Here is a 22974-nt window from a genome sequence, read left to right as displayed (position 1 = left end):
TTGCAGATTATTTAAGAAAATGAGATTGCCTACTCTGCATAATTTCTCTTTTTAAAATCTTAAACATTAAGTGGATAGGTAATTGTCAAAGAGCTATTTTAAGTTTTAACATTGAGCACTTGAAAGTTAAACGTTTCTTTAGAGGAGCTAGATAAAATAAATTTCATCTTTGTGTTTTGATACCAACATCATTACAAATATTCCTTTGTTAACATAACTTTCTTCCGGTTCTGTTGGAGAGTTCCGATTCAGCCCAATGCTCTCCTTACAACAGAATTCCTTAGAATTAGTAGGAGGAGTGAACTATGCAAATAATCCTCAGGGAGATTGGCCAGTTTTGTTGATGACGTCACAATCCCACCACCTAAAAAGAGGGTTTTTATTGGCTATTGTAAGAGGCTGGAGGAGAACCAGGGAGGCTCTATTTCATCTCCGGGCTGGAGAAAGTGCTGAGCCTCCTAATCTGTTTTCCCTAAGAGGTGACTGTCAGTGATTTCAGTCAGTAACTAACACAGAACTTTCTCAATACGGTTTCATGTCTTATTGGGAAACATACGCTATTACTCCCCAGCATACATATTGTCTACTATAACAGGAGAGAATGGAGGTAGCATATCAGGTAGGAAATGAGGGCATTTTTCTCAGCCCCTCTGGAGGATTTTTCAACTGCTTCTGTGCCTGGGTAAAAATTAACTTTTCTTCTCTGACAATGACAGACGTTAGTTGGACTATGTTTAAAGGTTGTTGTTATTATGTGCCATCGAGTCGCTTGCAACTCAAAGCGACCTTATGTACAACAGCTCTAAACTCTGTCCTGTGCCAATCTCATTGTCTCTGACACACTCATCCTGATTGCCCCAGTCACCGAATCAATCCATCTCTCAGAGGGCCTTCCCTTCCTGCTCCCCTGCCCTCCACCCTCCCAAGCATGATGTCCCTCTCCAAGGACCGGTCCCTCCTTACAACATGACCAAAGTATGTCAGACGAAGCCTCAGAATCCTTGCCTCCAAGGATCAGCCCGGTTTAACACTCTCCAGGATGAATCTGTTTGTTTTCTTAGCAGTCCATGGCACTCTCATCACTCTTCTCCAACACCAAAGCTCTAAAGCATCAATTCTCCTTCTATCCTCCCTGGTCATTGTCCAGCTCTCTGACGCATAACAAATGATTGCAAAGATCATGGCCTGTACCAGACGCACCTTAGTCTCCAGAGACACATTGTTGCTCTTGAGTACTTTAGAGAGGTCTCTAACAGCAGACTTTCCCATCACAATACGTCTTTTAATTTCCTGGCTCCTGGTGCCAAGAGTGTTGATTGTGGAGCCAAGCAGACTAAAGCTGTGAACAATCTCAAACTCTTCACCATCCATCCTGATGCTGCCAATTGGACCAGTGGTGAGAATTTTTGATCCTCAATCTATATTGAAGGCTGCAGTCCCTGACCCTCAGCAGCAAGCACTTCAGGTCCTCCTCAGTTTCAGCAAGCAGGGTTGTGTCATCTGCATAACGCAGATTGTTGATAGATCTTCCACCAATTCTTACGCCACATTTCTCCTCATAGAGCCCAGCCTCCCGGATGATCTGTTCTGCATACAGGTTAAAAAGGTATGGAGACAGGACACATCCCTGGCGAACACCCTTCCCAATTTTGAACCATGCAGTGTTTCCTTGCTCTGTTCTGATGACTGCCTCTTGGTCCAAGTATAAGTTTCGCATTAGCACGATCAAGTGTTCTGGGATTCCCGCTCCTCTCAGAGTCAGCCACAGTTTGTTATGGTCCACACAGTCAAACGCCTTTGCATAATCAATGAAACACAGATAGACATTCCTCTGGTACTCCCTGCTTTCAGCCAATATCCATCTAACATTAGCTACAATATCCCTAGTACCACAACCCCTTCTAAGCCCAGAGTGGACTTCTGACAGTTCTCTGCCGATGTACTGTTCCAGTCATTTTTGGATAATCTTCAGCAAGGATGTTTTTTAATTAATACAGCTTTTTCAAAGAAGATATAAAAAAACTCAGAATATGTGTAAGAGAAAAGAACATCAAACAAAAACAATGCTTCTATTTATGAGAAGTCTTTTCATTCTCCTTTAACTAGTCAGAGTGTTGTTTTTTTTCATTCATAATGGTTCAGGGACAAGTAGAAGTTAAAAATCAGAATAGTAATCAAACAAATTTCATCCTTTTAAAAAACTTAAAATTTACTTAGAAGCATTTCCACATGTTATTGTTATATGCCGTTGAGTCGAGTGCAACTTGTAGCAACAGATCTATGATCTATGAACAGACCTGAATCCTGTCCTATTCTGTGCCATCCTCATAATCTTTAACACACTTGAGCCCATTGCTGCATTCACTGTGTCAGTCCACCTGATTGAGGGTCTTCCTCTCTTGATCCTTCACCTTTCCAAGCATTTTGTCCCTCTCCAAGGAACAGCCTCTCTCTGAAACGTGCCCAAAGTCTGTGAGGTAAAGCTTTGTCATGCCTGCCTCCAAGGAGCACTCTGACTGCGCACTTTGTCCGAGACATAGCTGTTTGCTCTTTTGGCAATCCATGGGATGAGATATTCAGTACTCTAGCACCACTGCTCAAAGACGTCAATTCTTCTGCCATTACTTACTTGTATCTCCACATATCTAAATAATCATTTTAGAGAGCTCTGCATAATGTAGTGGACAAGGAGTTTGCTGCCAACCCAAAGGAGAAGTGGTTAGGATCCACAAACTGCTTTGAGAGGGAAAGATGGGCAATCTTCTCCTGTGTGATTTATAGCCTCTGAAAACCTACTGGAGAGTCAGCTATGAGTCAGTTCCAACTCAGTGGCACAAAACAACAACAGCAACCACAAAGAATCATTTTAGGAGCACTGGTATTGCAGTGACTAAAGTCTTTAGCTGCTGAACAAAAGTTCCCCTTTTTTAATATACCAGCTGCCATTCAGGAGAATTAAAATTGAAAAATGTCTGCCTTGAAAACCCTATAGGGAAGATTTATTCAGTCCTATAGGGTCAATGGTATTTAGTGGCCTAGTGGTAAAAAGCTGTGCTACAACCTCAAAGGCACATGGTTTAAATCCACCAGCTGCTCCAAGAGAGAAGGGTGGGCATTCTCCTTGTATGTGATTAACTACCTCTGAAAACCCCCTGGAGGGTCAGATATGGGTCAGTTCCAACTCAACGGCATGCAACAACAACAAACACACAGGATCATTATGAATTAGAATTGACTCTAAGACAGTGGGAAATAACTGTTTTAAATGGTTGTTTGACATTTAATCAAGTGACTATATCGTGGTTTATTTAACCACTAGTCACCTTATTTCCATTTTTTTAATTCAAGTTGTAATTACTGGATTTATGTATATGTTGCATCTTTTCCTTGATAGCACAGATTCTCTGACAGTACTTTCGAAAAAGAAGAAAACCTATTTGACACTTTTATGATCACTTCTTTCTCGGTATCCCTCAAATGTGCACAGTAGATCGGGTGTCTGCTTTAGCCCTGGGCACATTGAGTCTCTTAGCATGAAAAGCTGAACGTCCCTGCTCCTCATTTCAGATAGGAGGCGTGCATGGGCCTCAATCTGGGCGCTTATAGCTCCACAGCAACAGAAGAAAAATCACAGTCATAATCATGGCCCTGAACAGAGAGGGTTTGTAAAGCGTAAACTTAAACCCCGATTGTACTGTTCTGCGTGAAGGCCTGGGGACTTGGAAAATGGCTGCTTTGTGTCTTTTCCCATCTCTATAGGGAATCCATACAAACCTCTGGACAGTCTGTCACTTAAAGCTGAAAATGATAGACCTAAAAAAGCCTCAAAAACCCACAAACAAAACAACACAGTTTTGGTCAGAGAGAATCATCAACTTATTCTTTTCCATCTGAAGATAAGTATCTGTGGCAATTCCATCTATTTTTCCATGTGGTATTCAGCTATAATATAAAAGTAAGCAGCTACCATTTAAAGAGAATCACAATGTGTGAGGCACTTTGCTGGGAAACTTGTGAACGCTCTCTTATTTTATCCCCTCAAATACCTCTGCAAAGTAAGTACTGTTCTCACGCTATGAATTAGAAAAGAGGTTTAGGGAAGTTCCAGATTTCTGTGGGCCTGAGAACTGAACTCAGGCAGTTCAATGGCCCAGAAGACTAGTGCTTTGCCTTTTCATGGTTAATTGTAAGTCGCGCAGGTTGTGGAGGGCTTTTCAATGAGTATTAGTCCACAGCTAAATTTCTTTACATTCATTTTCAATATGTTTTTGACACACAATCTGTATATAGGCTTTACAAATGGCTTGTGGAGGATGAAGACAAGACTTTGGTTCCTGCCTTAGGACTTAAAGTTCTGTTAGGGAACTGAGACACAAAATGTAAAATAACAACACAATCTTTAAATGGTAATGTCTGCCAACTATTCCTCATTTTTTAAATTTTCCAATATGAAGACTCATTCTCCGTTGTTATATCTAATAGTCTAGGAGTCTAAGTGTGCTCTATTGTTCATAGGGTTTTCTAAGGCTTGTTATTTCAGAAGTGGATGGCCAATCCTCCTTCCTAGTCTGTCTTAATTTGGGAGCTCTGTTTATTACAGCCTCTGACAGGCCAGTGCTATACCTAAAAGAGCTAATGACAGACAAGCAAACACACATGTATCTAAGCTACTAAGAATATCAACATGCAAAGCAACTTCCCAATACAAAAACTGACAGAGAAATTTGGCAATCCTGCATTGCTCTTCCACACCTCCTCCCTCCCCACCAACACCTGTGAGGCCTAACTCCTAATGTGATGGCTCAGCCTCAAGTCTCTCCTGATCACAATCTGAGTGCTCCCCAGCAAAGAATGGGCCTCCAGGATCCCCAAAGTGTAACTGGGTGCTGGGTATGGGTGCTGCAACTCCACATGGCTTCCAACCTGGCCTGGCTCCACGTACCTGCAGGCCCTAAAATGACTAGACCAGGATATTGACAGAGAATTGACAGAAATACAAGCTGGATTTAGAAGAGTTTGTAGTACTAGGGAAATTATTGCTGATGACAAATGGATCATAATTGGATGTAGAAAGTACAAGAAGGATGTCTATTTGTGTTTTATTGACTATGCAGACACATTTGTCAGTGTGAATCACAGCAAATTGTGGCTAATGTTGAGAAGAATGGGAATCCCAGAACACTTGATTGTGCTTATGTGAAACCTATACCTAGACCAGGAAGATGTTGTCTGAACAGATCAAGGGAATACTGCATGGTTCAACATCACAATAGGAGTGTGTCAGGGATGTGGCCTTTCTCCATACCTTTTCAGTCTGTATGCAGAACAGATCACTCAGGAGGTTGATCTCTATGAAGAATATGGCATCAGGATTGGAGGAAGACTTCATCAACAACCTGAATTATGCAGATGACACAACCTTTCCTACCAAAACTAAGGAGAACTTGAAGCATTTGCTGCAGAAAGTCATAGACCACATGGATTGTACCTCAATGTCAAGAAAACAAAGATCTTCATTCTCCGCCAGGCCAGTAGGCAGTATTATGATAGATGGGGAGAGAATTCAGGTTGTTAATGATTTCCTCTTGCTTGGATCCACAATCATTACTCTTGGCACCAGACGTCAGAAAATCAAAAGGTGAGTTGTATTGGAAAAATCTACTGCCAATGACTTCTCCAGACTGCTAGAGAGCAACAATGTCTATGTAAAAACTAGGGTGCACCTGATCCAGGTCATAGTCTTCTCAATTACTTTCTATGCATCAGAGAGCTGGATAATGACTAAGGATGACAGAAGAATTATTGATACTTTTGAGTTGTGGTGTTGGAGAAGAGTATTGAACATATCATGAACTGCCAAAAGAACAAACAGGTCCGTCCTGGAGAGGGTAAAACCAGTTTGCCCCTTGGAGGCAAGGATTTTGAAGCTCTATCTCATATACTTTAGGCGTATTGCCCAGAGTGACCAGTCCTTGGAGAAGGACATCATGCTTGGAAGGGTGGAGGGTCAGTGCAGGAAAGGAAGATCCTGGCTAGATGGATTGACACAGTGACTGGGACAATGGAGTCAATTGTGTCAGAGACAGTGAGGTTGGCTCAGGATAACACAAGGTTCAGAGCCATTGTTCATATGGTCATTATGAGTCATCATCGAGTCGATGGCATATAACAACATCTGCCAAAACTTAGAAAAGAAATAGTTGCTGATCTTATTTGCCACAGAGTCCAGAGGAGAAAGAGCTCTGTAAGAGAGGGACCAACATGACTCCAAAGAAGAAATGTTTATACATACTTATCCATTTCATGAATGTTGTTGTTGTTGTTGTTATGTGCCATCGAGTCGCCTGCAACCCAAGGGGAAACTTGGCTTCACCCTCTCCAAGACAGACTTAATTGTTCTCTTGGTGACCCCTACTATGTTCAAGACTCTTCTCCAGCACCACAACTCAAAGGCAACTAATTGTGAAGACCATGGCCTGGATCAGGCACACCTTAGTCTCTATACTGACATTGTTGCTTCTTAGTACTCTGGAGAAGTCCTTGACACTAGATTTACCCAATGCAATTAATCTTTTTTTTTAAGAGTTTTAACTGAATCTTTATTAAAGTCTCATGTGCCAACTTAGCATTTTCCACCAACTTGGGGAGCAGAAACTTTCACAGGCTTCACAATTTTTTGTTTAGGTGCTGCTTTCGTGGGAGCGTTAGTAGCAGCCATTGCAGTCTTTTTAGATGCTTGTTTAGCCTTTTTTGCTTCGGCAGCCTTGATAGCCTGTTCTCACTGAGCCTTTCTAACTTCAGGCTTTTGATTCCTCTTGGCCATTATATCAGCAAGAGATGCACCGGTGATGGCCCTTTGGAATATGACTGCACGGCAGGTTCTTTTTTTTTTTTTTTAAATTTCTTCCAACTGGCCCTTTTTTGTGCTTCCTTCTGTAGAGGACAGTCCATTTTATCAGCCGTGGATTCTTTCTGGAAAGGAAAGCCCACTCACATTTTGCATTAAGAAACTGGAACACCTTCTCATTGGTCCTGGCATAGCACCTCCCATGCCCAGGGTAGATTTTGTACCAGCTGGAACCGCACAGCTTGACCTTCATGGCTGCAACTTCAGGGGAACCGAGAAGATGGAGAAGATGACGAAGACTGCAATTCGTCTTTTGATTTCATGGCTGCTGGTCCTAAGAGTGTTGATTGTGGAGCTAAGCAAACTGTAACTGTTAACAATCTCCGTCTCTTCTCCATCAGATAAAATGTTGCTTTGGGATGGTTCTGCTACTTTTATGTAAATAAGAACTATAAAGGCACCTTGAAAATGGAATCATTCACTACTTGCATCTCTTTAATTTTACCTTCACATGCTATAGCGTTTGAATGACATTATTATTAGTACTCATTGCTGTCAAGTTAGAACAGACTCTTAGACGCTCAGCCAGTGGGGTTTTGGAGGCAAAAGGGGTAAACAGCACAAGAGGAGATTGCCTGTCTTTCTTCCAAGGAGCCAGGGATGGATTATAACCACCAGGGAGGCACCATCTTTGAATTCATGGCACAACTCCCCACGGGTTAGGCCCCCTGAGATCTTTATGATGTATTAGTGATGGAAACTAGTTTTCATTTTAGTCTTTGAGACTCTAAGACTGTTTCTTAAAGTCTGGTTCATGGACTACCAGCAACTCTGGAATTTAGTTATACATGCAGATTCTGAGTCCCATCACTGCTGATAGAAGCACAATGCTGGATTACATTTGAAACATGTATCCCTAGTGATTTCTATGTGCATTGAAATTTGAAAACCACTCACTGATGTAGGGGAAGACTTAGCTAGTCACATTTGTTGATTGGTTTGTGAATTTGATAATCACTCTCATTTATTATTTATCATATGCTTAAAATACATTCAATTTAGTCTGTAAAATAAGCTTTGAAGATAAATATCTTAGCCCCCTTTTTACAGATAAGAGAGCTAAGGCTCAAAGGAGATTAATACTTGGCCACAGTGACCTGGCTACAAAGGGCTAGAACCAAGATTTCAAGCCACTTCTGCTTGCTGCCTTCAATGTCCATACTTTTCCTATAATGCCTACAGTTTTCTAGGCTGTTTTATAGCAACTACGTTAGTTAGTAGTAATCATTTCTAGAGTAGAGTCCCTAAGAGATGCAACCTCACAAACACTTAATACTAATGAAAAGATGAGCTGTGTGAATTCACCCAAATATGCCTCAGTAGACAAACCTGGTGATCTTGCTTCTAATAGGGAACAGCCTTGGAAATGCTATGGAGCAGTTCCACTCTGCACATATGGGGCCACCCTGCGTCAGAGTCAACTTGAGGGTGACATCACTTGAGTACCTATTGCGTACCATGTGACTGATGTCATTCTTAAACTTAATGCACTTTTGCCATGTAAGATACTAAGACCACCCCCAAACAAAAACCCTGCCACTATTTTTTTAAATAAATTTTTATTTTATACTGGTTTAGTTACAAAATTCATATACATTGATTTCCACATTGGATCTTTCCCATTTCCTTTACCCTCCACCCATCAGATTGTGTGACCCTGCCCATTCTCACCCCTCTGCTCAACCTTGCTACTACTGAGTCTATTCTGACTCCTGGAGGTCCTGTAGGATGGACTAGAACTGCCCATAGGACTTCCACAGAGATAAATCTTTATAACAGTGACTGCTGCCACCCACAGAGTGGTTGGGGGTTCACACGGCTGACTGGGTACTTTCCACAGCAGCATCAGTGAACTCATTGCTATCAAGTCAGATCCGACTCACAGTTGTGCCTCCACTGTGTTTCCAAAACTTTTAATTACACCAGAGGAGACTTCCCACCTTTCTCAGAGCTGCTGGTAGATTCCATCCACCGGAGAGATGAAGCCTGTGGATTAGCAGTGCACTTCCTACGGACAACACCAGAGCACACCACTGAAATGGGAGCAAGACTGAACAGCTCAAAGTCACCGTCATCAAGTTATCTCTGGGTTCTTATTCTGATTCCTACTCAAGCCTGACAGTCAGTCCCTCAGATGGTTTTCAGCTCTGATTCCAGGGACTTACTCTCCTTGGCATAGTTGATTGCCACTCTTTCGCAGCAGTTTTAACATTTTAGCGTGACAAAACAAGGGCTGACATCTAGTCTTTATTTCTTACAACCACCTCCCACGCCTTTTCCTGACACCGGAATGGAGGGCTGCTGTCTGAAACAAGAGGGAAGTGTCAGTTGATTGAAAAACCTTCTGCTGATCTTATGACTTCAAAGAGAAAAAGACAGCTTCATCAGGAGAGTCTCTCTTGGGAAGAGGGAATCACACCCACCCATGTGAGATCTTATTCTGGATTATGCATACTTTGGTCATAAATCATTTCCAGGGAGTCTAGAGGGCCCTGGGGCACATCCAAGCATAGGGACAAAGGGCTGTTTTCATTGGTGAAGACACCTCTCCCAGGCTGTTGCTGAAAGATAGTACTTTCTTTCAAGATGTGGTGCCTTATTAATCCTTTCAGGGGGTGATGTAGTCATATATAGCTGGAACCACATAAATGTTTGTACCATTTCACCCAGTAATACCCCCAGGGAATGAATTTCTAGGATATAATTCATAAGAATAAAACAAATGACATGAATAGCAGCAGCAACAACAACAAAATATGCAAGCAACACTGTTTATAATATTGAAAAACCTGCACAGCCTATGTGTCCAAGTATAATGAGCAGATGAATAACAATGATATAATAATGTAATGGAATGTTGTGCTGTAATGAAAAGATATTGCTATAGGATGTACCCATAGACATTTCTGTATAAATATATGTGTGTGTGTGTGTGTGTTTGTGTGAGTCTATGAAACGTCTTAAAACAGTAGTAAATGAAAAACTTTAAACACAGTATTATGGAGGGTGTGGGAATTTGATGAAATAGTGGTAAGAAGCAGTTATGCGATCCCAAAGGCCAGTGGTTCAAATCCACAAGCTGTTCCATGGGAGAAGCATAGACAATCTCCTCTTTTGTGATTAACTGTCTCTGAAAACCCACTGGAGGGTCAGCTATGAGTCGATTCTTCCTCAATGGCACAAAGCAACAACAACATTATGTAGAGTAGAAGAATGACGGCTTTGGCGTCACAAAGCTGCCTTATTAAAGAAATAGGTTTAAACAAATTACTTAAACTGTGTCTAAAACCAGTGATAAAAATATCCATCTTACTAGGGCGGCTGTGAGAATCAAAGGTGATGTAAACTGCATAGATAAGGTCTGCATACACAGTGTATAAAGATGGAGAGGGGTGTGCTGGTGGCCTAGTCCATGGGGAGCTGCTAATCCATGGCCAAGTCCTTCTCATGGTTTCCTCCCTTGCAGTTTTACAGCCTCAGAAACTCAATGGAGGGGCAGCTATGAGTCAGTTCCAGTCAAAGACAATGAGAGAGAGGAAGAGAGAGAGAGAGAAAGAGAATGGGGCACTAAAAAGTAACCATAAGTTTTAGATCATGGTATGGTACTCTTGAAACTTTTCTTTGACATTTGTTTTATGGTGCATTACATTTAGTGAATCATGCTTAGAAAAACAGACAGTCAACATGGGAAAGGAGGATCCTCAACAAGATGGATTAACACAGTGACTGCAGCCATAGCTTAGTTCATGAGGCTGGCACAAGTCAGGGCTGGTTTTATGAGTCAGAGACGACTTGACAGCACCTAACCACAACAACAGTGACAACTTAATTTTCCCTTGATTCACATAACTGGAAAAATTTGATGTTGTTGTTATGTGCCTTTGAGTTGTCTGCAACTCATATGCAATAGCTTTGAAACCTGCCCTATCCTAAACCAGTTTCACTGTCTCTGACAAAACCACCCCCATTACCCCAGTCACTGTGTCAATCAGTCTCATCTGGGGTCTTCCTTTCCTGTGCTGTCCCTCCACCCTGCCAAGCAAGATCAAGATGTCCTTCTCCAAGAACTGGTCCCTCCTGGCCATGTGCCCAAAGTGTTTGAGAAATGGAGCTTCAAAATCCAGTCTCCAAGGAGAGACCTGGTTTCACCCACTGCCACCCAGACAGAAAAATTTCATACTGTACAAAAAAATATGTGTCTCCTCTTTAGGAATCACGCCTGCATGAAGGTCTAAGCCCTACTTTAGAAGCATCCTAAATCAGTGTCTCCTAGCTGAGCGTGACAGGAAGCCCACAGGCTGATGGCTCAGCATTGCTCCAGGGCCTGTTTTCTAGGCTCTTAGAAGTTTCTGTGCACCTTGTCAGGTGGAAGGTCTCACGTCTGCAATTTGGTGACATTCTTGGGACCAGGATGGCTTCATCCTTCCTTGTTTCAGAATCCCACCCCTCGCTTCCGTCAAACCAGTTGCCTACAGTGCTAGATTTGTGAGAGAGCAAGGGGATGAAGGAAAGAAATATTTTCTTTCAACCAGCAGGTATTGAACATTCTTTCTGAATCAGGCATTGTGTGTGGCACTTGTGGAGAGATTCAGAACTAAGCCAATTGAATATTTTTGAGAACTAAGGCTTCAGAATCTTTTAGATCCCTCTATCAAACCAATATTGGCATAGAAAAGGATACTAGTGGGTTATAATTGATCCATTTTCCTCAAGCTAGGACAAACCCAGTCAGATAAGAATATAATTTAAAGCAAGGTCTTACTTTGAAACAGTCTAAAATTAAACCGAAACTTTTAGATCATGTGTTATTTTTGTTGCTACGGTTAGGTGCCACTGAGTTGATTATGATTCATAGTGACTTTATGAACAATAGATCTAAGTCTTGTCCTATCCTATCTTATGCCATCCACATCATCACTTAGATCATAATACCAATGCTTAGTAGATAAAAGACAAAAACCATTTCCATTTTGAAAAGCATTATTTTTCTAGTCTTGAAATTTTAGCAATTTCAGCTTGCTTGGTTCCACAATCAACACTCTTAAGCACAAGCAGTAAGGAAATAAAAAGACGGAATGCGTTGGGGCAGTCTGATGTCAGGGACCTCTTCAGAGTACTGAAGAGCAATGATGTCAGTCTAGAGACTAAGGTGTGCCTGATCAAAACCATAATCTTTGCAATTACTTGCTATGCATCGGAGAGCTGGACAATAATTAAAGATGGCAGAAAAAGAATAGATGCCTTTGAGTTGTGGTACTGGAGAAGAGTATTGAACATACTGTGCACTGCTAAGAGAACTAATAGGTCTGTCCTGGAGGAGGTGAAACCAAGCTGCTCCTTGGAGGCAAGGATTTTAAAGCTCCAGCTCACATACTTTGGGCATGTTGCCAAGAGGGACCAGTCCTTGGAGAAAGACATTATGTTTGGATGGGTAGAGAGACAGTGCAAGAGAGGAAGACACTTGATGAGGTGCTTTGATTCAGTAATTGGGGTAATGCGGGAAAGTGTGTTGGAGTCAGTGAGACTGGGTCAGGATAGAGCAGAGTTCAGAGCTATTGTATATAGGGTTCCTATGAGTCACAGGTGATTTAATGGAACATAACAATAGCAGTAACAACAACAATAGTCTTAGTGATGGGAAAAAATGTATTATGTATCGTCACCCTTGGATCTTAGAACTGAACTCGCCCTTCATGGCTCAACATTCAGCCAAAAAGTAGACAGGTCTCTAAAGTGACCAAGGAGCTCTGGTGGCGTAGTGGGTAAGGAGTTGTTCTGCCAACTCAAAGGCATGGGTTTGAATCCAGCAGAAACTCTTTGGAAGAAAGATGAATAATCTCTCTTGCATTTGACAACCTCTGAAAACCTGCTGGAACATCAGCTATGAGTCAGTTCCAGCTCCAGAGCAATGAGTGAGTGAGTGACAAGGTGAGCAACACCAGAGAGGTACTCACCGTAGAGCCAACCATATAAGGTCAAAAGAGCAATGTTTTCCTAAGGATAAAGCTCACAACACAGGAAGTAGCTGCATGAAAGAATTACTGACAAGGAAAATTATAAGGGTAAAATAGGAGAAGTGCAATTACATCGTGAATATTGCAATTAAAGCCACAAAACAAAATGTATGTAAGTCATTGAGGGTAAAACCAATTTGTTTTGTAAACTTTCACTCAGATAACAATAAAAACCAAAAAGAAAAATTTAATTGTGGCAGAACTCCATTTACGCCTTCTGGAAATTTCTAGGTCAGTTACTCTAAAATAGTTTTGGAAAACCTGTTCTTCTACTTGGCAGTAAAACAAAGGTTATCATTGTTTGGGATTGTACCAAATTCCTTTCAATTGATTGTTTTTCCTCCCCAGGTTTCCTGCATCCTAACAGCCAGAAATGCCACTACTGAAATATTCAGCCCTGTAATGATATTTGATGTATAATTAAATAGGATGCATTTAGCAATTCTGTTTTATAAACCCTTTACTCTTTGAGTTAATAAACCTTCATGTAGAGAATTTCTTAAAAGCAAAATATTCTTGGAAACACATTCCTCTTTAGAGAAATTGATAACCTGAATAGGAATAATTATTTTTTATCCCTGAAAGTATAGTCTCTGAATAATTATTATGCATAGAAAAGAAAACATTTACTAAGCACATCTATTCAGATGAAGATGTAGAATGGGGTGTGTCACTGCTATTATCAGATGGACCTTGGCTCAAAACAGAGAATACCAGAAAGATTTTTGTCAACTACGTGAAGGCATTCAATTACATGGATCATAACAAATTATGGGTATCATTGCAAAGAATGAGAATTTCTGAGCAACTTAATTATACTCATGAATCAAGAAGCAGTAGTTATAACAAAGCAAGGGTTCATGCATGGTTCAAACTGGTGCATCAAGGTTGTATCCTTTAACCTTCCTTATTCAATTTGTATGCTGAGAAAGCAATCCATAAAGCTGGACTACATGGAGTAGAACAAGACATCAGGACCAGAGGGAGACTCATTAACAATCTGTGCTATGCAGATGACACAATCATGCTTTCCAAAAATAAAGACGAAGTCCTTATTGGTGAAGGTCAAGGACTAGAACCTTCAGTATAAATCACACGTACCAAGTGGAGGGGGAATAAAACCATCGTGATACATGGAAAAGAAATTGAAGTTGTCAGTAATTCCATTCTACTTAGAATAACAATCAACACCAATTGGTTAATCAGCAGTCAAGAAAGCAAATACTCCCATTGATTGGGCAAACCTGCTATAAAGACTTTCTCAAAGTTTGAAAAACCAAGATGACTTTTGGATGACTAAGGTGCTGACCCAAGCCTCATATGCACATGAAAATTTAAACATGAAGAAGAAGAACTAGTGTATTTAATAGTGGTGGCAGTAAAGCGTATTGGATGTACTATGACCTGCCAACATCAGAAATACAAGTAGAATGTTCCTTAGAAACAAGACTTCAGCTTGCTTACGTTGGGCATGTGGTCAGGAATAATCAATTGCTAGAAAAGGACATGATGTTTGATAAAGAGGGTCAAGAAGAATGGAAGAAACCTTACATGAGATGGATTGACATAGTTGCCATGACCATGAACTTAAACGCACCAACAATGGTGAAGATGGTGTAACACAGAGCACCATTTTGTTTGCTTATATATAAAATCACCACGGATCAGAGATGCTGCCACAAGAACCAACACTAAGGTCGTGCCACAGACCACGTGTTAACTCTTTTACGTGCTCTGTGATTTCATCTTCACAACCCCTTGTGGTTAGCATTGTTAACAGCTCCACTGTGCAGATGAAGTTACTGAGGCTCCAAGGAGTAACGCAAGATTACAAAGTAGGCAAGCAACACAGTCAAGATCGGACTCAGATTCTCTAGCTGATTCTCAGGCTTGTTATTCTCAGATTTTTATGTCATTGTTGTTGTTATGTGCCAAGTTGCTAGCAACTCATAGTGACCCTACATACAACAGCCCTAAACCCTGCCCTATCACTTGTCAATCTTACTGTCTCCAACACACCTATCCCCATTACCCCAGTCACCGAATCAGTCCATCTCATTAGTAGGCTTCCTCTCTTGCACTGTCCCTCCACCCTACCAAGCATGACGTCCCTCTGCAAGGATTGATCCCGCCTCACAACATGTCCCAAGTATGTCAGATGAAGCTTCAGAATCCTTGCCTCCAAGGAGCAGCCCAGCCTCACCCTCTCCAGGACGAACCTGTTTGTTCTCCTAGCAGTCCATGGCATATTCAATGCGCTTCACCAGCACCACAGCTCAAAGGCATCAGTTTTCCTTCTATCACCACCTAGTCATTGTCCAGCTCTCTGATGAATAGCAAGTAATGGCAAAGACCACAGGATTTTTTTTTTTTTTTTTTTTTAGTATTTTTTTTTTAATAATTTCAATGAACATTTACAGAGATTTTGGATTTCCATTCATTCATTGCTGCACAGGATTTTCTTTTTAAGACATTTTCATTCATGTGGAACATTTGATCTTCCCAAACACAGTCATAGTGACAGAAGTCATAAAGCCAGCATTAGAATTTAACATTATTCTCCTCGTTATTATCATCTCAATTATCTTGTGCTAAGCGTCGAGGACTCTCCTTCATAGGGTCGCTATGAGTCACCTGTGACTCGACGGCACTTAACAACAATAATATCAACAGAGAGAGAGAGAGAGAGAGAGAGATCAGCTGGCCCAGTGGACAGAAAGTGATGCTACCAAGCCAAAGGTCGGTGACTTTTAATCTGTGGCCCTTGGGCCCGTCTTTCATTGTTTCTGTTCAGACATTCCTCTAGGTTGTATAGCCCTGGTGTACAAGTTGCCGTACAGAGGTCACTTGTGGTTGCTGTGAGGCTGAACACTGTGACACTGATGTGTCAAATGCTTTAATGGTTGGTTACCCAATGCGGACAGAGAGTGGGGTGGAGCTCCTCAATTAAAACAAGCTTGGAAGGAGGAGTGGCATCCACTTCTGTAATAGCTTACCTCCGGACATCCTATGAACCTGGAGAGAGGATGAAAGGCACCCAAGAGTCGAGGACTCTCCTTCATAGGGTCGCTATGAGTCTCCTGGGACTCGACGGCACATAACAACAACAAGCATCTTCAAAGTCCTAGGCTCTGTTCTGAACAGTTCATATACTTTTCCATTTTAATTCTTATAATATGCTTTTGTGGTTTTGTACCATCGAATCAGATCCAACTCATAGCTGACCTTCCATCTGGTTTCCAAAGACAGAAAATCAGACAGTAGTTGATTCCCCATCTTTCTCCTGCAGAGCAACTAGTGCATTCAAACTGCATGCCTTTGGGTTGGTAGTATAGCTTCCTACCACTAGACCACCAAAGCTCCCTAACCTGATAAGGTGGGCACTATTATTATTCTCATTTTGTGGATGAAAGAACAAAGACTTAGAAAGGCTAATGGCTTGCCCAAGGTTGTGCAATAAAGATAAGTCAAGACTAGAAGTTGGATTTGGAATAATAGTAACAACACAATTAACAAAGGCAGCTACAATTTATTGAGTGATTAGCATCTGGCAGACACTGCCTGTTATAGATGATATTGTGTCCTCCAACTATGTGTTGAATGTGTGGCTTTTGCATATGAGAACATAATTTTACATGGAAATAAGATTCTCTTTTTTGTCTTAATTAGATTATGTGTGAGTACAGTGGTGCTGAATCTGATCTCTTCCAAGTTCTAGAAAGAGCCCATTAAACATAAGAGCCAGGTGCACACAGAAGATACATACAGCGTGAACATCACTGAACAACCAAGGAATGCATAAGGCTAGGGACAAGGGAGGGAGCTCTGGTGGCTTAGTGGTAAGGAATTGCACTGTCAACCCAAAGGCATGCAGTTTGAATCCAGCAGCTGCTCTGTGGGACAAAGGCAGGCAATCTCTTCTTGTGTAATTTACAGTCTCTGAAAATCTACTGGTGAGTTCAGACTTGCTGGTACACAACAATAATGGCGGCAAGGAAGGACTCAACTTAGCGCCCAGAACTGTGAGAAAATAAATGTCTTTAAATCTGTTTGAATAAAAAACCAAACTCACTGTCCTTAAATTGATTCCAGCTCAAAGGGTCAGAGCTGACAGAGGAGCTGTTAACACAACAACAATAACATGTTCCAGTAAAGTGCTAATTGCTTTACTATGTCACTTAATCTCCACAGTCCTTTGAGGTTAGTATTCTTGATAGTGACCTTCCATCACATTTCCAAGGCTATAAATCCTTTTTTTTTAATATATATTCCAGCATCTCAACAAGAAAAAAATGTAAACAATGCATTAGCAAAATAGGCACAGGCTATGAGTAGGCACCAAAAGAGACATTCAGATGACAAACAAACACATGAAGAAATGCTCAAAATCCCTAGTTATCAGAGAGATGAAAATCAAAACAACTATGAAGTACCATCTCACCCCAGAAACAACAGCAAAATTCAACAGAGCAGCGAACAACAAATGTTGGCAAGGTTGTGGACTAGAATTCTTATTCACTGCTAGTGGGAATGTAAAATGGTACAACCACTATGGAAGGCAGTCTGGCATTTTCTCAAAAATTTAGAAATAGAAATGCCATTTGACTCAGTAATTCCACTACTGGGAATACTGGGAAATCAGAGCCATAACTCAAACAGATGTATGCACACCCATGTTTATTACTGCATTATTCACAATAGCAAAGAGAAGAAAGCAACCCAAGTGCACATAAACAAACGAATGGATAGAAAAACTGTGGTACATCCACACAATGTAATACAAGGCAGCACTGAAAAAACAATGAACTTGTAAAACATTCTACAATGTGGGTGCACCTGGAAGACATTAAGTTGAGTGAAATAACTTCAGACACATATGGACAAATACTGCATAATAATGCTGTTATAAAAAAGGACTGACATGGGGAGTTGAGAGGAGAATAGGAAAAGAATGGATAGATAATGAATATCGCATTAGAACAGATAAGGGGAAGAACTGTCTGAAAGTAATATATGATTAGACATATCTATGACAACAATCTAGAACAATGCTGTAAATCTTAATAAGTGCAGACTTCAAATCATTCATCTTTTGGATAGCAGGCCAACATGTAACCCACCATGCCACCAGGGCTTGTGTTATTTCTGTTGAAGTAGAACAAAGACACTACACTTTTTAAATTTTCAAATAATTTTATATTTATACTTATCACTGCTCTCTTAATACTTTTGAGAACCAGTGAAGTAGGTATTATTATCACCCCCATTTTACAGAAAAAGAACTAAGACTTAGAGACAATAATGTCACTAAAGCCAAACAGATGGGAAGGGGCACAGGTAGAATTTGAAGGCAAATCTATTGGACTTGCACATATGCTTTCTTAATCATGATGACTGCTAGAACTATCTTCTTACATCTCTGCGACCCCAGATGTGGTTCACAAACCAGCAGCATTCGCCATCACTGCGGAGGTTATAATGCAGAATTCCAAACGCTGCCCCAGACACACTGTGCAGAAGTCTGTTCTAACCAGGTCCCCACATGACCCATATGCAAAGTTTGGGAAGCATTGCCCTGCATGACCAGCAATATGAAGTAGTCTGAGAAAAGGGCAGGATTGTACAGAAGAGAGAATCTCAAACATGTTTCCTTAGAAATAGGTATTAAGCTGGATAACAGTGTATTTTGCTATGAAAGTTGATTATTCTCAAGTCATAGGGAAAACACTGAGTTGTGGATTGTATTCTCTCATTTTTGTCTTCCATAATTTTTCCTCTCCTATTTGAAACCTAGTGCCACTGGTTGACTAGTAATTGTAAATGATAACAACTGAACAAGCCAAAAAGAAAATCCTACAGAAAGCTCAGAACTTCCATCTAATTGCTTGCTGTATATCTTGCTTTTAGTTCATGGATTTGTGATTGTGATTTTGTGTGTATAACAGAACAATCATACTTTCTTTAGTAAATATGTTCTTACTTCACATGACAGAATTAAATGTCTTTTTTTTTCTCCAGTGTTCCACAAAAAAATCACCTGACAGTCACCTAGCATGAGGATCAAAACTTCAGAATAATCCCAGCCACAATGGTGAAGCTCAATAGAGTAGAAAACAACAAATGCTGATGAGGGTATGAAAAGTCTAGAACTCTCATTCCCTGTTGGTAGGAATAGAAAATGTTATGTCCACTTTGGAAGGTGGTTTGGAGCTTTCTCCAAAATTGGAAATGGAAATATCATTTGACCCAGCTACTCCACACAATTAATACTCATGGTACCAGCAGTCAGGAAATCTAGAGACATATTTCCCATATGACATATGAGAGTTTGAAGCTAGGGACCTCTCCACATTACTGGGGAGTAATGATATCGGTTTGAGGACTAAGATGGGTCTGATTTAGACCATGGTCTTTCTGATCACATGCAATGAATTGAAAGCTGGACAATGAATAAGGATGACAGAAGAAGAATTGATGTCTTTGAGCAGTGGTATTGGAGAGCAGCATTGAACATCCCATGGGCTGCCAAAAGAACAAACCAATATGTCTTGGAGAAGGTGCAACCAGAGTGCTCTTTGGAGGCAAAGACGATGAGGCTTCGCCTCACACACTTTGGGTATGTTGCTAAGAGGAGCTATTCCTTGGGAAAGGACACGATGCTCAGAAAGGTGTAGGGTCAGTGAAGGAGAGGAAGACTCTCAACCAGCTGGATTGACATGGTGACAGCTACAATGGGCTCTAATGTGTCAGGAAGTATGAGGATGGCACAGGATAAGACAGGGTTCAGATCTGTTGTTCATCAGGTCACTATGGGTTGTTCTCGACTAGACAGCACCTAATAACAACCCCACTACTGGGAATATTCTCCAAAGAAATCAGAGCCATGATACAAACAGATGTATGTACACTCACATTTATTGCTGCATTATTCATAATAGCAAAGAGATGGCAGCAGCCCAAGTCCCTGTCAACAAATTAATGAATAGAAAAACTGTTGGTATATTCACACAATGGATTATTATACAACATTGAAAAATGATGAACTTGTAAAACACTACACAATATGAGTGAGTCTGCAAGACATTATGCTAAGTAAAATATCTCAGTCACAAAAGGACGAATACTGCATAACAGCGCTGTTATAAAATAGGACTGACATGAGGGAGTGAACAGGAGGAGAGAACAAGAAAAGAGTGGATGGATAATGAACATTGCTCTGGAACAGATGAAGGAAAGGACTGTCTGCAAGCATTATATGATTGGTCACCGTATGTATGACAATTAGCATTCTGGAAGAAGAGTGCTTTACAAAGTAAATTGGGGGAGGGAGTAAGGAGGGAGAGGGAGGAAAATATGCGTCCATGAATGAATGAAACCCAACCTTCCTGCAAACGTTTGTTAAAATCACAATAAAAAATGTTTACATTTTTTTTAAATTTCAGACTATCTCTAGAAAGCATATATCCAAGTTAAATTTGTCATTGAAAATAAGGTTAGAAAGACTAATAATATTTTTCCATTTTCCTCCTTTCTTCAATGAGGATCAATGTCAGAAGCTACGAACGTACCTTCCTGGCTCTTTCCAGGAGTACAATTGTGTTTGGTTTTAATTGTTTGTGTGTGTGCATGTGTTTTCCTGAATATTTAAAAATGTCTACAGTGAACATTCAATGAAAAGATTAGGAACATGTGGCTCATTGCCTCCATAAACAACTTTTGCCTTCACCATGAGACCTGGCTACTATTACTGAAAATTTAAATCAGCAATTTTTTAATAATTTTTATTTATTTATTTATTCTTTTTATTGTGTGTACCATCAAATTGGATCTGACTGGTACAGGAGGCGATTGTTCCTCCTTCTTCAGCAGAGCATCTGGTGGATTTGAACCACGCACCTCTGGGATTGCAGTGCAGTTTCGTACCACTAGGCCACCAGAGCTCGCCAGCAGTTTTTTTTTTTTAATCAGCAATTCTATAGAGGAATTCTGATCAAAAATTTTGTTCTGGGTTCAATCTTTTCTCCGTTTGTCATGATGTTCTTTACTGATCCAGTTGTAAGAGTTTTTGTTTGCTTGGCTCTAGATTTTGAGCTTTATCACTAAGTACTTCAAGCCTTTTTCATTTTCTAAAAGCAAGATTGTGTCATCTGCATATCACAGATCATTAAGTCTTTTTCCAATCCTGACATCACGTTTCTCCCCCAACTGCTTAAGCCTCTTGGATTAGATAGATAGATAGATAGATAGATAGATAGATAGATAGATAGATAGACAGATAGAAAGATATAGGTAGGTAGATAGATAGGTAGGTAGGTAGAAAGTTAGGCTACCAAGCCAAAGGTGGGTAATTTTAGCCTGCGACCCTCAGGATTGGTTTTAATTTTTTTTTTTTTTGCCAAACATTCTTCTAAGTGATATAGCACTCATCTGTCCATTTGCTGTACAGAGGTAACTCGTGGTTGCTCTGATGCTAAACACTGTGACAATGATGTGTCAAATGGGAGAATGGTTACCCATGGTTCACAGGGTTGGGTGGAGCTCCCCATTGAAAACAAGCTTGGAAGCAGGAGTGGCATCCACTTCTGTAAATAGCTTGCCTCTGGAAACCTTATGAACTTGGAGAAATAATAAAAGTTATACAAGTGTTCAGATCTTTAGTTCATAGGGTCTCTATGAGTCGTCTATGACTCTACGGTACTTAACAACAACAAATATGTTGTTGTCTTTTGATATTGAGTAGAACATGACTCATAGTGACCCCATGAACAAAAGGCCTGAAGCCCTTCTACAACCATTGTCATTCATCAAAGTTCACAGTTTCCAGAGGCATGCTGTATACCTATGAACAATGGCTCTTAACCTTGTCCTATCCTAAGCCAACCTCATATTTCAGGCACACCTGACTTAACTGCGACAGCCACTGTGACACTCCATCTTACCCAGGGTCTTTCTCTCCTCCACTGTCCCTCTACCCTGATGTCCTTCTCCAAGGAATGGTCCTACCTGGCAACATGCCCAAAGTATGTGAGATCCTTGCCTCCAAGGAGAGAACTATCTCTAGGATAGATCTGTATATTCAGTACTCTTCTCCAGGACCACAATTCAAATTGTCTACCTCTCAGATGCATAACAAGCAACTGAGAAGACCATGACCTGGATCAGACACACCTTAGTCTCTAAACTGGCATTGTTGCTCTTTAGCACTCTCTAGAGATCTTTGATAGTAAATTTCCCCAGTGCAACTTGTCTTTTGACTTCCTGACTACTGGTGCCAAGAGTGTTGATTATGTATCCAGGCAAGATGAAATCATTAACAACCTCAATATTTTCTCCATCCATCATGATGCTTGCTGAAACTGAGGAGGACCTGAAGCACTTGCTGCAGAAGGTCAAGGACTGCAGTCTTCAATATGGATTGAAGCTCAATTTCAAGAAAACAAAGATTCTCACCCCTGGGCCAATTGGCTACATCATGATGGATGGTGAAGAGATTGAGATTGTAAATAACTTTAGTGTTCTTGGCTCCACAATCAACACTATTGGTGCCAACAGCCAGGAAATTAAAAGATGAATTGCATTTGGAAAGTCTGCTGTCAGAGATCACTCCAAAGTATGAAGAGCAATTATGTCAGTCAGGAGACTTTGCAATCACTTGCTATGCATCAGAGAGCTGGACAATGACTAGGGATGCTAGAAGGAGAATTGAGGTCTTTGAGCTTTGGTGCTGTAGAAGAGTGTTGAATATACCATGGACTGCCAAGAGAATGAACAGGTTCATCCTGGAGAGGGTTAAACCAGGCTGGTCCTTGGAGGCAAGGATTCTGAAGCTTCATCTGACATACTTTGGGCATGTTACAAGGAGGGACCGGTCCTTGGAGAGGGACGTCATGATTGGGAGGGTGGAGGGACAGCACAGGAGAAGAAGACCCTCAATAAGATGGATTGATTCAGTGACTGGGGTTAAGGGGTACGTGTGTCAGAGACAGTAGGATTTGCACTGGATAGAGCAGGGGGTAGGGCTGTTGTGCATAGTGTCGCTATGAGTTGCAGGTG

General features: G+C 40.9%; 1 pseudogene; it reads right to left on the bottom strand.

Annotated features, from left to right (window-relative positions):
- Positions 1–6622: 6622 nt before the first annotated feature.
- On the bottom strand, positions 6623–7100 carry LOC102875530 (annotated as a pseudogene).
- Positions 7101–22974: the final 15874 nt, after the last annotated feature.

Source organism: Elephantulus edwardii, unplaced genomic scaffold, assembly GCF_000299155.1.
Source record: "Elephantulus edwardii isolate Elephantulus edwardi_28Jun2011 unplaced genomic scaffold, EleEdw1.0 scaffold00063, whole genome shotgun sequence".
In the NCBI taxonomy this organism is placed as follows: Eukaryota; Metazoa; Chordata; class Mammalia; order Macroscelidea; family Macroscelididae; genus Elephantulus; species Elephantulus edwardii.
The sequence above is the reverse complement of the archived record's forward strand: the minus strand, read 5'-3'. Positions and strand labels throughout refer to the sequence as shown.